The sequence below is a fragment of the Panulirus ornatus genome, chromosome 55 (genome assembly GCF_036320965.1).
Source record: "Panulirus ornatus isolate Po-2019 chromosome 55, ASM3632096v1, whole genome shotgun sequence".
Taxonomy (NCBI): Eukaryota; Metazoa; Arthropoda; class Malacostraca; order Decapoda; family Palinuridae; genus Panulirus; species Panulirus ornatus.
The window spans coordinates 39,607,806-39,624,262 of record NC_092278.1 but is presented as its reverse complement, the minus strand read 5'-3'; the positions used below and the strand labels follow the sequence as shown (position 1 = coordinate 39,624,262).

General features: G+C 43.0%; 1 protein-coding gene across 2 annotated transcripts in view; it reads left to right on the top strand.

Moving 5' to 3' along the window:
• PIG-O (phosphatidylinositol glycan anchor biosynthesis class O) overlaps positions 1–16,246 on the top strand; it is a 177,339-nt gene extending 161,093 nt beyond the window's left edge. For both annotated transcript variants that reach the window (XR_011716732.1, XR_011716733.1), the window contains exons 9-10: positions 13,245–13,319; positions 15,707–16,246. The gene's annotated coding sequence lies outside the window, so the exon portion shown is untranslated. The remainder of the gene's footprint in view (positions 1–13,244; positions 13,320–15,706) is intronic.
• Positions 16,247–16,457: the final 211 nt, after the last annotated feature.

Genomic DNA, 16,457 nt, shown 5'->3' with positions numbered 1-16,457 from the left:
ACTTACACGAAGTAAATTGAATTAAGATGAAATACCTTGCTACATGGTGCTGCCTTGTTTGACGTTGCTTGGATGAGTGTTGGAGTTAGATAAAGGATAGTGGATAGGATTGGGGATCTTCTGGGTCACTGAGGATGACAGTACTTGGCAGTGAAGTTGGCTTTGCCTCTGGGGATGACTGTAGGAGGTGCTGCAGATGTAACTAGTACTGGCTTGAAGAACTTGTCAAGCGAAGTCTTAAAAGTAATCTTTTCATCATGTATTACTGTATATCAGGCTGCAAACACCTTAAAGATTCTTTCTATGATGGGATCTTTGAGGATCAGAGGGAGCCAGTGTCTTTTCACCCACACTGAAAGACAGCCACCCGTTTGCAGGTGAAGCTTGTGCAGGGCTCTGGCTCCTCCACCTCGTCGGCTTCTTACTCTACCGCTTTGTGGCATGCAGTTAAGAAATACCATTCAACTGGATCAGAATCGTCACTCATCTTTATATTTTCTCGTGAGTTATTTCGTATCTCTGAAAATTCGTAACTCGAACTTTCATAAGCAGAGGGGTGCCTGTATATTACTTTTGGGAGTACAATAATCCTACCCATATATCTCCAACGTATAGGAGGTGGAAAGAGAGGATGGGAACCCGCTTTGTATTATCAGTTTCCAAAAGAGAGAGAGAGAGAGAGAGAGAGAGAGAGAGAGAGAGAGAATCTCTCTTTAAAGGCTCATGTTGGGGTGTCTGAATGTGCATAGTTGTAAGCAGGACGAGACGAAGAGAGACAGGAATTGTGCTTGAGGAGAGGCACGTGGATGCTCTTGCCTCTGAAGCGAAACTGCCTTGAAGGGGCCAGGGAAGGGGCAGGACATTCCTCAAGATCTTCAAGGGTAAAGTTTGTGTGGTGAAGAACGAAGGAAAGGGTGACATTTGGGTTGGGTTAAGGAGAGTAAAGAGGTGAGTTGAGAATTTATGTGGTTTAGCATGACAGTAGACTAAGAGAGGTGGTGATGGTTGTGTTTATGCACCTGGTAGTGGGGGAAGTGAAGACAAGGGTGCTATTTTTGGGAAGAGCTACGTGGGAGCATCTACAATTTTGATGCGAGGGTGATGAGGCTGTCGACGGTATATACTTGGGGGACTTGGGATACCCGGTGTACATCAAAAACGAGGAATAGGTTGTCTGTTGCGTGCTGAAAAAGGATTTGTTATTTGGAACACTTAGCATCAAAGAAAATCCATCGATGGACTTTACTGGATCGTATTAGTAGACTGGCGTTCAAAGAAAAGGTTGTTGGACTTGGACGAGCTGAGACAGGGGTGTGGGTACGATGTCTAGTCACTTCCTGGTGGAGGGAAGTGTGAGAATCTACAGTGGTTTGAGACAAGACACGTGTGGCAAAGAAGTGTAGAAAAATTAGTAAGCTAGGGAAGGAAGCGTAGATTGAGAGTACTGAAGTTAACTGGAAGGTATGTGGGGAGAGAGAGAGAGAGGGGGGGGGGAGTTTTTACATGTGTGCAAGATCATATATATATATATATATATATATATATATATATATATATATATGTGTGTGTGTGTGTGTGTGTGTGTAAGATGATTAGTGAAAGAGAAGAGAGAGGCACTTGGACGATTTTTGCAGGGAAATAGTGCTATTGACAGGGACATGTATAAAAGAAAGTGGTAAGAGGTCAAGAGAAAGGTGTAAGAGGTGAAGAAGAGGGCAAATGAGAGTTGGGGTGAGAGAGAGTATCATTAAATCTTAGGGAGAATAAAAAGATGTTTTGGAAGGAGGTAAGTAAAGTGCGTAAGACAAGGGAACAAATGGGAAGTTCAGTGAAGGGGGCTAATGGGGAGGTAATAGCAAGTAGTGGTGATGTGAGAAGGAGATGGAGTGAGTATTTTGAAGGTTTGTTGAATGTGTTTGATGATAGAGTGGCAGATATAGGGTGTTTTGGTCGAGGTGGTGTGCGAAGTGAGAGGGGTCAGGGAGAATGGTTTGGTAAACAGAGAAGAGGTAGTGAAATCTTTGCTTAAGATGAAAGCCGGCAAGGCGGCTGGTTTGGATGGTATTGAAGTTGAATTTATCAAAAAAGGGGGTGACTGCGTTGTTGACTGGTTGGTGAGGATATTCAATGTATGTATGGCTCATGGTGAAGTGCCTGAGGATTGGCGAAATGCATGCATAGTGCCATTGTACAAAGGCAAAGGGGATAAAGGTTAGTGTTCAAATTACGGAAGTATAAGTTTGTTTAGTATTCCTGGGAAATTATATGAGAGGGTAAAGGCATGTATAGAGCATCAGACTGGGGAAGAGCAGTGTGGTTTCAGAAGTGGTAGAGGATGTGTGGATCAGGTGTTTGCTTTGAAGAATGTATGTGAGAAATACTTAGAAAAACAGATGGATTTTTATGTAGCATTTATGGATCTGGAGAAGGCATATGGTAGGGTTAATAGAGATGCTTTGTGGAAGGCATTAAGAGTATATGATGTGGGGGCAAGTTGCCAGAAGTAGTGAAAAGTTTGTACCGAGGATGAAAGGCCTGTGTACGAGTAGGAAGAGAGGAAAGTGATTGGTTCCCAGCAAATATCGGTTTCCGGCAGGGGTGCGTGATGTCTCCATGGTTGTTTGATTTATTTATGGATGGGGTTGTTAGGGAGGTGAATGCAAGAATTTTGGAGAGAGGAGTAAGTGTGTAGTCTATTCTGGATGAGAGGGCTTGAGAAGTGAGTCAGTTGTTGTTCGCTGATGATACAGCGCTGGTGGCTGCTTCGGGTAAGAAACTGCAGAAGTTCGTGCCTGAGTTCGGTGAAGTGTGTGAAAGAAGAGAGCTGAGAGTAAATGTGAATAAGAGCAAGTTTATTAGGTTCAGTAGGGTTGAGTGACAAATAAATTGGGAGGTAAGTTTGAATGGAAAAAAAAAAAATGAGGAAGTGAAGTGTTTCAGATATCTGGGAGTGGATTTAGCAGCGGATGGAACCATGGAAGCGGAAGTGAGTCATAGAGTGAGGGAGGGAGCGAAGATTCTGGGAGCGTTGAATAATGTGTAGAAGGCGAGAACGTTACCTCGGAGAGCAAAAATGGTTATGTTTGAAGGAATAGTGGTTCCAACAATGTTATATGGTTGTGAGGCATGGGCTATAGATAAGGTTGTGCGGAGGAGGGTGGATGTGTTGGAAATGAAATGTATGAGGACAGTATGTGGTGTGAAGTGGTTTGATCAAGTGTGGTAATAAAAAGAGTATGGTTGAGAGAGCAGAAGAGGGTGTGTTGAAATGGTTTGGTCACATGGAGAGAATGCGTGAGGAAAGATTGACAAAGAGGATATATGTGTCAGAGGTGGAGGGAGCGAGAAGCGGGAGATGTAATTGGAGGTGGAGGGATGGAGTGAAAAAGATTTTGAGTGATCTGGGCCTGAACATACAGGAGGATAAAAGGCGTGCAAGGAATAGAGTGAATTGGAACAATGAGATATGCCGGGGTGGGCGTGCTGTCAGTGGATTGAACCAGGGCTTATGAAGTGTCTGGGGTAAACCATGGAATGTTTTGTGGGGCCTGGATGTGGAAAGGGAGCTGTGGTTTCGGTGCATTACACATGACAGCTAGAGAATGAGTGTGAACGAATATGGCGTTTGTTGTCTTTTCCTAGCGCTACCTCGCGCACATGTGCGGGGAGGGGGTTGTCATTTCATGTGTGGCAGGTTGGCGACGAGAATGAATAAGGGCAGACAGTATGAATTATGTACATGTGTATATATGTATATGTCTGTGTGTGTATATATATGTATACGTTGAGATGTATAGGTATGTATATGTGCGTGTGTGGACGTGTATGCATATACATGTGTATGGGTTGGGCCATTCTTTCGTCTGTTTCCTTGCGCTACCTCGCTGACGCGAGAGACGGTGACAAAGTATGATTATATATATATATATATATATATATATATATATATATATATATATATATATATATATATATATATATATATATATATCTTTCTTTTAAACTATTCAATTTCCCGCGTTAGCGAGGTAGCGTTAGGAACAGAGGACTGGGCCTTTTTTGGAATATCCTCACCTGGCCCCCGTCTCTGTTCCTTCTTTTGGAAAATTAAAAAAAAAAAAAAAACGAGAGGGGAGGATTTCCAGCCCCCCGCTCCCTCCCCTTTTAGTCGCCTTCTATGACACGCAGGGAATACGTGGGAAGTATTCTTAATCCCCTTTATATATATATATATATATATATATATATATATATATATATATATATATATATATATATATATATATTTTTTTTTTTTTTTTTTTTTTTTGCTTTGTCGCTGTCCCTCGCGTTTGCGAGGTAGCGCAAGGAAACAGACGAAAGAAATGGCCCAACCCACCCCCATACACATGTATATACATACGTCCACACACGCAAATATACATAACTACACAGCTTTCCATGGTTTATCCCAGACGCTTCACATGCCTTGATTCAATCCACTGACAGCACGTCAACCCCGGTATACCACATCGCTCCAATTCACTCTATTCCTTGCCCTCCTTTCACCCTCCTGCATGTTCAGGCCCCGATCACACAAAATCTTTTTCACTCCATCTTTCCACCTCCAATTTGGTCTCCCTCTTCTCCTCGTTCCCTCCACCTCCGACACATATATCCTCTTGGTCAATCTTTCCTCACTCATTCTCTCCATGTGCCCAAACCATTTCAAAACACCCTCTTCTGCTCTCTCAACCACGCTCATTTTATTTCCACACATCTCTCTTACCCTTACGTTACTTACTCGATCAAACCACCTCACACCACACATTGTCCTCAAACATCTCATTTCCAGCACATCCATCCTCCTGCGCACAACTCTATCCATAGTCCACGCCTCGCAACCATACAACATTGTTGGAACCACTATTCCTTCAAACATACCCATTTTTGCTTTCCGAGATAATGTTCTCGACTTCCACACATTCTTCAAGGCTCCCAGAATTTTCGCCCCCTCCCCCACCCTATGATCCACTTCCGCTTCCATGGTTCCATCCGCTGACAGATCCACTCCCAGATATCTAAAACACTTCACTTCCTCCAGTTTTTCTCCATTCAAACTCACCTCCCAATTGACTTGACCCTCAACCCTACTGTACCTAATAACCTTGCTCTTATTCACATTTACTCTTAACTTTCTTCTTCCACACACTTTACCAAACTCAGTCACCAGCTTCTGCAGTTTCTCACATGAATCAGCCACCAGCGCTATATCATCAGCGAACAACAACTGACTCACTTCCCAAGCTCTCTCATCCCCAACAGACTTCATACTTCATACTTTATATATATATAAAATCATACAAACCTCCAACAGCCAGGATCGAACCCGGGACCCTGTGTAGCAGCAGGAGCAGTACAGGCAGTTTATGATCAGTCGTGTTCCCACCTGCTAGGCTGGGGTCCCGGGTTCGATCCTGGCTGTTGGAGTTTTGTGTTTATATGGTAGTGCGCGCTTATTTGCACTATATTCGTATAATACATATATTTCATTTTTTTCATATTCATCATAGTATCTACTTTAAAACTTGTCTATTATTTTTCTCTTAATGGTACATGCTTATAACCGTCGATATATGCCATGAAAATCGTTCTTGTCACGCACCTTAGTAACGTTACAATATATGTCAGTCATGTGACTGCAGGAGGCTGAGGCTGGGAAATACAGGATCATATGACAACCTCTGGCATTCCTGCTATTCATCGCTCGTGGACGAGTTGGATTTACCAGGAGAGCCTGGGACCGTCCTGTTGATGCCATCACACGTCACCTCGCACCACTACGACTGGGGGAGTCCTGTGTGTGTGTGTATGTGTCTGTGTGTGTGTGTGTGTGTGTGTGTGTGTGTGGTTGGTGATAACGTTTTCAGCACGGGAGCTGCCCTCGACTGACCCGCCAATTTTGACCTCTCTCCAGGCAGCTAGAGATAGTGTTATCTACGATGGTTCCCTGTCTCCATACTTCCTCTAGCAAGTGTCGCTCTCATAATTCGAATATGCTTTATAGATAAAGTTAACATGAAACGATTCATTATCCGGCTCGACCTCTCACAGGTGTGAGGTTCATTGGTAAACGCGGCCTTCACCACAGGAAACGCCTTGTATACGGTCGTCCTGCTGTGCCCAGAGGGACCGCTGCTGATGACCCAGGAACAGCCGAGTCCACACCCTGCGTCTGGCCTGACCAACACAACCTGGATGTTAATCAAACATTGTGGACTGATTAGCTGTCACTTGGAGGGTGCAGGTTAGGGACGGGAGGGTGCACGGTGGATTCATGTCCGTCTGTTCTACGATAGTGCGTGTTCATATGCATTATATTCGTGTTCATATACCTCCGCGTTTGTACAGTAAGGTTCTGTACGATGCTATCTGCTGGTAATGTGAGCCTCATGGGATTTGATCGGTCTAGACCCAGTTGTTCATGGATGAGTCGAAGGGTATTCCATTGCTTGTAATTGAATATCTTATTCTTCGTGGATATCTTAGCCGAACGGTTAACGTTCCCGACTTCCTCGCAGAGGTCAGAAGTTTGAGTCCTGGCTGTTGGAGGGTATTATGTGTACTATGGAGGTGCAGGTTCATATGCACTATATTCGTGTGTGTGTTTACCGTTTCCAGGTTAAGAGAGGTAGCGCCAGGTTCAGGCGAAGAAAAGGCCTCATTCGCTCACATGCATCCTATACAGCCCTCTATGCACAACCAGGCACCACAGACCTTTTCCTAGTTTTCCCCTGCTGCTTTATATTTCCTGGTTCAGTTCATTGATAGCACGTTGACCCCTACATACCACACCACCGTAATTCACTCTATCCCATGCAAGTTCTTCACATTCCTGCATGTTCAGTCAAGCACTAATCACTCAAATCATTTTTCACTCCATCATTATCCACTTTGGTCTTCCCTTTCTTCTCCCCTTCACTTTTGACAATTATACCCTTTGTCTCTCGATAAGTCCAAATCAAAACAGAACAACCTCTTCAGCTTTCTCATACACACGCTTCTCATTACCACTCTCTCTCTCTCTCTCTCTCTCTCTCTCTCTCTCTCTCTCTCTCTCTCTCATATATATATATATATATATATATATATATATATATATATATATATATATATATATATATGTGTGTGTGTGTGTGTGTGTGTATGTGTGTGTGTGAAATATGTAGACATATGTCGCTGTATCTAATTCAAGCCCTATGTGACTGGTCACTGGGATTTTACCACGAAAATTCCCCCGAGGTGATAAGGGACCATGAGTTGCTTAGTTATATATCAAAGATCAGTAAATTTCCCCAGTAGCAGCCAACATAATCCACTGGTATAAGTAAACTCGGCCAACGGGTGTGTGATACTTGCCAACCGACAGCCTAACTGACATCACCATCACGCACAGACAGGACAAGGTTAGTACTCTTGTCATTGCTCTAGTTGAAAAATTAAACGTTTTGTACTTTTATATTCAAAACATTACGTATAATGCATGTATTATGGAATCTAAATACTTGACAAGATATATAGATAATGTATATCACCGTTATTATTGTTGAGTTTGGTTTGTCAACTGTTGAATGGAAGGTTTTTACCTACATAGTGCAGGGTTTGACCCTTCCATGCTGTGTATATATATATATATATATATATATATATATATATATATATATATATATATATATATATATATATATAAAGATTTTGAGTGATCGGGGCCTGAACATGCAGGAGGATGAAAGGCTTGCAAGGAATAGAGCGAATTGGAACGATGCAGTATACCGGGGTCGACGTGCTGTCAGTGGATTGAACCAGGGCATGTGAAGCGTCTTGGGTAAACCATGGAAAGTTCTGTGGGGCCTGGATGTGGAAAGGGAGCTGTGGTTTCGGTGCATTATTACATGACAGCTAGAGACTGAGTGTGAACGAATGGGGCCTTTGTTGTCTTTTCCTAGCGCTACCTCGCACACATGAGGGGGGAGGGGTTGTTATTCCATGTATGGCGAGGTGGCGGTGGGAATAAATAAAGGCAGACTATGAATTATGTACATGTGTATATATGTATTTGTCTGTGTGTATATATATATATATATATATATATATATATATATATATATATATATATATATATATATATATATGTATATATATATATGTATACGTTAAGATGTATAGGTATGTATATTTGCGTATGTGGACGTGTATGTAGTGTATGTGGGTGGGTTGGGCCATTCTTTCGTCTGTTTCCTTGCGCTACCTCGCTAACGCGGGAGACAGCGACAAAGCAAAATAAATAAAATAATATATATATATATATATATATATATATATATATATATATATATATATATATTATCTAGTTATATATACATATATATATATATAAAGTTTTTATCGAGGATGTAAGGCATGTGTACGTGTAGGAAGAGAGGAAAGTGATTGGTTCTCAGTGAATGTAGGTTTGCGGCAGGGGTGTGTGATGTCTCCATGGTTGTTTAATTTGTTTATGGATGGGGTTGTAAGGGAGGTAAATGCAAGAGTCCTGGAAAGAGGGGCAAGTATGAAGTCTGTTGGGGATGAGAGAGCTTGGGAAGTGAGTCAGTTGTTGTTCGCTGATGATACAGCGCTGGTGGCTGATTCATGTGAGAAACTGCAGAAGCTGGTGACTGAGTTTGGTAAAGTGTGTGGAAGAAGAAAGTTGAGAGTAAATGTGAATAAGAGCAAGGTTATTAGGTACAGTAGGGGTGAGGGTCAAGTCAATTGGGAGGTGAGTTTGAATGGAGAAAAACTGGAGGAAGTGAAGTGTTTTAGATATCTGGGAGTGGATCTGTCAGCGGATGGAACCATGGAAGCGGAAGTGGATCATAGGGTGGGGGAGGGGGCGAAAATTTTGGGAGCCTTGAAAAATGTGTGGAAGTCGAGAACATTATCTCGGAAAGCAAAAATGGGTATGTTTGAGGGAATAGTGGTTCCAACAATGTTGTATGGTTGCGAGGCGTGGGCTATGGATAGAGATGTGCGCAGGAGGATGGATGTGCTGGAAATGAGATGTTTGAGGACAATGTGTGGTGTGAGGTGGTTTGATCGAGTAAGTAACGTAAGGGTAAGAGAGATGTGTGGAAATAAAAAGAGCGTGGTTGAGAGAGCAGAAGAGGGTGTTTTGAAATGGTTTGGGCACATGGAGAGAATGAGTGAGGAGAGATTGACCAAGAGGATATATGTGTCGGAGGTGGAGGGAACGAGGAGAAGAGGGAGACCAAATTGGAGGTGGAAAGATGGAGTGAAAAAGATTTTGTGTGATCGGGGCCTGAACATGCAGGAGGGTGAAAGGAGGGCAAGAAATAGAGTGAATTGGAGTCATGTGGTATACAGGGGTTGACGTGCTGTCAGTGGATTGAAGCAAGGCATGTGAAGCGTCTGGGGTAAACCATGGAAAGCTGTGTAGGTATGTATATTTGCGTGTGTGGACGTGTGTATGTACATGTGTATGGGGGGGGGGGGGTTGGGCCATTTCTTTCGTCTGTTTCCTTGCGCTACCTCGCAGACGCGGGAGACAGCGACAAAGTATAAAAAAAAAGAAAAAAAAAAAAAAAATATATATATATATATATATATATATATATATATATATATATATATATATATATATATACACAGACATATACATATATACACATGTACACAATTCATACTGTGCCTTTATTCATTCCCATCGCCACCTCGCCACACATGAAATAACAACCCCCTCCCCCCCTCATGTGTGCGAGGTAGCGCTAGGAAAAGACAACAAAGGCCCCATTCGTTCACACTCAGTCTCTAGCTGTCATGTAATAATGCACCGAAACCACAGCTCCCTTTCCACATCCAGGCCCCACAGAACTTTCCATGGTTTACCCCAGACGCTTCACATGCCCTGGTTCAATCCATTGACAGCACGTCGACCCCGGTATACCACATCGTTCCAATTAACTCTATTCCTTGCACGCCTTTCACCCTCTTGCATGTTCAGGCCCCGATCACTCAAAATCTTTTTCACTCCATCTTTCCACCTCCAATTTGGTCTCCCACTTCTCCTCGTTCCCTCCAACTCCGACACATATATCCTCTTGGTCAATCTTTCCTCACTCATTCTCTCCATGTGACCAAACCATTTCAAAACATCCTCTTCTGCTCTCTCAACCACACTCTTTTTATTACCACACATCTCTCTTACCCTTACATTACTTACTCGATCAAACCACCTCACACCACATATTGTCCTCAAACATCTCCTTTCCAGCACATCCACCCTCCTGCGCACAACTCTATCCATAGCCCACGCCTCGCAACCATACTACATTGTTGGAACCACTATTCCTTCAAACATACCCATTTTTGCTTTCCGAGATAATGTTCTCGACTTCCACACATTCTTCAAAGCTCCCAGAATTTTCGCCCCCCCTCCCCCACCCTATGATTCACCTCCGCTTCCATGGTTCCATCCGCTGCCAAATCCACTCCCAGATCTCTAAAACACTTTACTTCCTCCAGTTTTTCTCCATTCAAACTTACCTCCCAATTGACTTGAACCTCAACCCTACTGTACCTAATAACCTTGCTCTTATTCACATTTACTCTCAACTTTCTTCTTTCACACACTTTACCAAACTCAGTCAACAGCTTCTGCAGTTTCTCACATGAATCAGCCACCAGCGCTATATCATCAGCGAACAACAACTGACTCACTTCCCAAGCTTTCTCATCCACAACAGACTGCATACTTGCCCCTCTTTCCAGAACTCTTGCATTCACCTCCCTAACAACCCCATCATAAACAAATTAAACAACCATGGAGACATCACACACCCCTGCCGAAAACCTACATTCACTGAGAACCAATCACTTTCCTCTCTTCCTACACGTACACATGCCTTACATCCTCGATAAAAACTTTTCACTGCTTCTAACAACTTGTCTCCCACATCATATATTCTTAATACCTTCCACAGAGCATCTCTATCAACTCTATCATATGCCTTCTCCAGATCCATAAATGCTACATACAAATCCATTTGCTTTTCTAAGTAATTCTCTCATACATTCCGCAAAGCAAACACCTGATCCACACATCCTCTACCACTTCTGAAACTACACTGCTCTTCCCCAATCTAATGCTCTGTACATGCCTTCACCCTCTCATCAATACCCTCCCATATAATTTACCAGGAATACTCAACAAACTTATACCTTTGTAATTTGAGCACTCACCTTTGTCCCCTTTGCCTTTGTAATGGCACTATGCAAGCATTCCGCCAATCCTCAGGCACCTCACCATGAATCATACATACATTATATAAACCGACCAGTCAACAACACAGTCACCCCCTTTTTTTTTTTTTTTTATAAATTCCACTGCAATACCATCCAAACCCGCTGCCTTGCCGGCTTTCATCTTCCGCAAAGCTTTTACTACCCCTTCTCTGTTTACCAAATCATTTTCCCTCACCCTCTCACTTTGCACGCCACCTCGACCAAAACACCCTATATCTGCCACTCTATCATCAAAAACATTCAACAAAATTTCAGAATACTCACTCCACCTCCTTCTCACATCACCACTACTTGTTATCACCTCCCCATTAGCCCCCTTCACTGACGTTCTCATTTGTTCCCTTGTCTTACGCACTTTATTTACCTCCTTCCATAGCATCTTTTTATTCTCCCTAAAATTAATGATACTCTCTCTCACCCCAACTCTCATTTGCCCTCTTTTTCACCTCTTGCACCTTTCTCTTGACCTCCTGCCTCTTTCTTTTATACATCTCCCACTCATTTGCATTTTTTCCCTGCAAAAATCGTCCAAATGCCTCTCTCTTCTCTTTCACTAATAATCTTACTTCTTCATCCCACCACTCACTACCCTTTCTAATCTGCCCACCTCCCACGCTTCTCATGCTACAAGCATATTTTGCGCAAGCCATCACTGCTTCCCTAAATGCTTCCCATTCCTCCCCCACTCCCCTTACCTCCTTTGTTCTCACCTTTTACCATTCTGTACTCAGTCTCTCGTGGTACTTCCTCACACAAGTCTCCTTCCCAAGCTCACTTACTCTCACCACTCTCTTCACCCCAACATTCTCTCTTCTTTTCTGAAAACCCCTACAAATCTTCACCTTCGCCTCCACAAGATAATGATCAGACATCCCTCCAGTTGCACCTCTCAGCACATTAACATCCAAAAGTCTCTCTTTCGCGCGCCTATCAATTAACACGTAATCCAATAACTCTCTCTGGCCATCTCTCTCACTTACATACGTATACGTATGTATATCTCTCTTTTTAAACCAGGTATTCCCAATCACCAGTCCTTTTTCAGCACATAAATCTACAAGCTCTTCACCATTTCCATTTACAACACTGAACACCCCATGTATACCAATTATTCCCTCAACTGCCTCATTACTCACCTTTGTCGATGGAACTATGAGGCTTAAAATAAGCCATGGGTGAAAGAGTGAGTTAAGGTCCTATCTGCATTAAAGGAGCCTTTGTTAGTAGAATCAGTATGTATAAGAGCAACACTGAGTATGTATGAAGGTATGATACTCAAGAAAGTCTTTCATGACGGCGTGGATGTTAAGTCGGGCTTTATTTAATGGAAAATGTGGACGTGTTCGAAATGAAATGTTTGAGGACATGTGGCACGAGGCGGGCTCGGTCGTGTAAGAAATAATTTTGCGAAAGGGAGGTGTCCCATTGAACAAATTATGACTATGAGAGCCTACCATAGTGTGCTGGAATGGTGTGGCCACTTGGAGAGGATGAGTAATGAGAGACTGAGAGATGATCCAAGGGCTAGAAGTGGAGCATGGAAGAGGAAGGAACCTTTTAAAAAAACGAAAGGACAGGATTAAGACCTAGGGTAGCAGGGGCCTGAGCACTGAGCAGAACGGCCTTGGGGCCGACGTGCTGTTCATGGACTGAATCAAAGTTTACCAAATGGTCCTGGTAAATTATGGAGGATCATGAGTGTTTATCGGTGGATGATTGTGTGGAAATGGTGCTTCCGTTTATTTGTTTCAGAGGTTATCTTACAAAGGCGGGAAAGACAAGTAGATATTAAAAACTTATTAGTCGATAGGATTTTGTTCGCTTATGGAATGTTGAGATGACCGTCAAAACTGTTATTCATCAAAACGTCGATACAGAAACTGATGAATTTTTTTCGTCGACAGTTTTGGCAGAGATGAAGAGCAAGGCCATGTTGATGCTGGTGGTGCTATCCTTGGTGGCGGCGACCCTGGTGCATGGTGAGTGACCTTGCTGCATATTTACTAATCCTTGGTGCATGATGAGTGACTTTCCTGTATGACGAATGGCCCCAAGAACATCATGTGTCACCCTCCTGCATGACGAATGGACCCTAGTGCATAGTGAATGCCCCTTCTGCATTATAAGTGGCTCCTAGTGCATGGTACGGGACCCCTCTTGCTTATAAGTGGCTCTCGTAAATGGAGAATGGCCTTACTGCATGACGAATGGCCCTTAGTGTATGTTGAGTGCGTTACTCTATGACAAGAGGCCCCTAGTGCATTGTGGTTGACATTACTGCATGACAAGTGGCCCCTAGTACATGGTGAGTGACCTTACTGTATGACGAGTGACCCCCTAGTGCATAATGAGTGACCTTATTGCATGACGAGTGACCGCTAGTGTATGATATATTACCTTACTGCGTGACAAATGGCCCCTTAGTGCGTGATGAATGACCTTACTGCATGACGAGTGGTCCTAGTGCATGATGAGGGACCGTACTGCATGACGAGTGGCTTCTAGTACATGATAAGTGATCTTACTGCATGACGACTGCGTGAGGTACCTTTATGGCAGCAAGGTTGTGGCTGAATGAATTAGCCCAGGACCAATTTCTGTGGAAGATTCCTGGTGTTACCCAGGGTCCTTCTAAAGGTTCCTGTAACTCACGGCCGACCTACTTCCACTAGCAGGGAAATGAGGACTCCTTTGGAGTGACAAGTTCTTGACGAGATTGTACTCTTACTGATACAGCCTCGCCAAAGTGACTTTTCACTCGCGGTGTAATCTCGTGCAGGAATCCGGTAACACCTTCTGTACTGTACTGTGATGTCCCCATGGTTGTTTAATTTGTTTATGAATGGGTTTGTTAGGGAGGTGAATGCAAGAGTTTTGGAAAGAAGGACGAGTATGCAGTCTGTTGTGGATGAGAGGTCCTGGGAAGCGAGCCAGTTGTTCACCGATGATACAGCGCTCGTGGCTGATTCAAGTGAGAAACTGCAGAAATTGGTGAGTGAGTTTAAAAAAGTATGTGAAAGGAGAAAATTCAGAATAGATATGAATAAGAGCAAGGTTATTAGGTTCAGCAGGGATGAGGGACAAGTTGATTAGGATGTAAGTTTGAATGGAGAAAGGCTGGAGTAAGTGAGGTGCTTTTGATATCTGGTAGTGGACTTAGCAGCGAATGGAATCATGGAAGCGGAATTGAGTCACAGGATGGGAGAGGGAGCGAAGGTTCTGGGAGCGATAGAGAAGGTGTGGAAAGAATGTTATCTCGGAGAGCAAAAATGGGTAAGTTTGAAGGAATAGTGGTTCCAACATTATAATATGGTTGAGAGGCATGGGCTATAGATAGGGTTGTTTGGAGGAGGGTGGATGTGTTGGAAATTAAATGTTTGAGGACAATATGTGGTGTGAGATGGTTTGATCGTGTAAGTAATGAAAGGGTAAGAGAGATGTGTGGTAATAAAAAGAGTGTGGTTCAGAGAGCAGAAGAGGGTGTATTGAAATGGTTTGGTCACATGTAGAGAATGAGTGAGGAAAGATTGACCAAGAGGATATATTTGTCAGAAGTAGAGGGAACGAGGAGAAGCGGGAGACCAAATTGGAGGTGGAAGGATGGAGTGAAAAAGATTTTGGGCGATCGGGGCCTGAACATGAAGGAGGGTGAAAGGTGTGCAAGAAATAGGGTGAATTGGAACGATGTGGTATACCGGGGTCGACGTGCTGTCAATGGATTGAATCAGGGCATGTGAAGCGTCTGGTGTAAACCATGGAAAGTTTTGTGAGGCCTGGATGTGGAAAAGGAGCTGTGGTTTAGGTACATTATACATGACAGCTAGAGACTGAGTGTGAACGAATGTGGCCTTTTGTCCTTTCCTAGCGCTACTTCACGAGGGGAGGGGTGATGCTATTTCATGAGTGGCGGGGTGGCGACGGGAATGAATAAAGGCAGCATGTATGAATTATGTACATGTGTATATACGTATATGTCTGTGTATGTATATATATGTATACGTTAAAATGTATAGGTTTCTATAAGTGCGTGTGTGGACGTGTATGTATATACATGTGTATGTGGGTGGAATGGGCCATTCTTTGGTCTGTTTCCTTGCGCTTGCTCGCCAACGTGGGAGACAGCGACGAGTATGATATACAGTCAGCAACATACCTGTCCTTCCTCTCTGTCCACGGATGAGAAACTAGGATAAACTCTTAATATATTTTAGACCGTTGCCTTTCATAATATATTTTAGACCATTGCTGTTCATGGTATATTTTTCTTTCACCCCACAAATGAGTAAAAAAAAAATGTTTGCAATGTATGGCTGATATTGTGTCGTCTGCTGATAAAACACTTCCCCTTTTTTTACCCGGCTTCCAGGTGATCCGGAGCCTGATTATGTTTCGGGATCTTGCACAGCAGCAGGTTACTATTGCTCCCTTCCGCATAGATGCTTTGGCAGTAATAAACTACCCAACTTCTGGTGCCCGGCCCGTGGTCATGTCTGCTGCAGGGTTTCCGGTACTTATGGTTAGAAACAACAGTTAACTGTGTCCTCAAGATGAACCAAGACTTTGTTCAAGACGTCTCCCACTTGTGATCGCTCATGAAGCTCTGAGTCATGAAATGTACTTCTTATAGGGTGTTATGAGGTACTATTCCTGCTCTTCATGATGATCGCATGTTATGTTCTCTGCACGTCAGCCATCTTGGTTCTCTTCCTCGGTACTGTTGACTCCTATAGAATGAACAAAGACAACTATCATTGATGAGTGACCCATAACCTGTAATGCTTTATCCCAAGATTTCTGTCACTATGTAATTCCATTAGTTGCAATGTATTGCTGTGAAGTGTATCAAAAAATTTAAATTGCTTGTAATCTTTCACTTCCCTTCCTGTCAATAAACCTGCTATTATTTCATGATATTATTCAACTTATTGCCTTCTGTACAATTGTCTTCTTCATTCAAAATGCTCACGTTAGTCTTCCTGTAATGATAATGATGATAATTATATAACGGTAATAATAATAATAATAATAATAATAATAATATCTAGTCAAAGAACCTCTCTCCCAAGAAGTCCACATTTCTCTGCTGCTGAAAGTAACGCGGCCTTAATCTGAAGGAA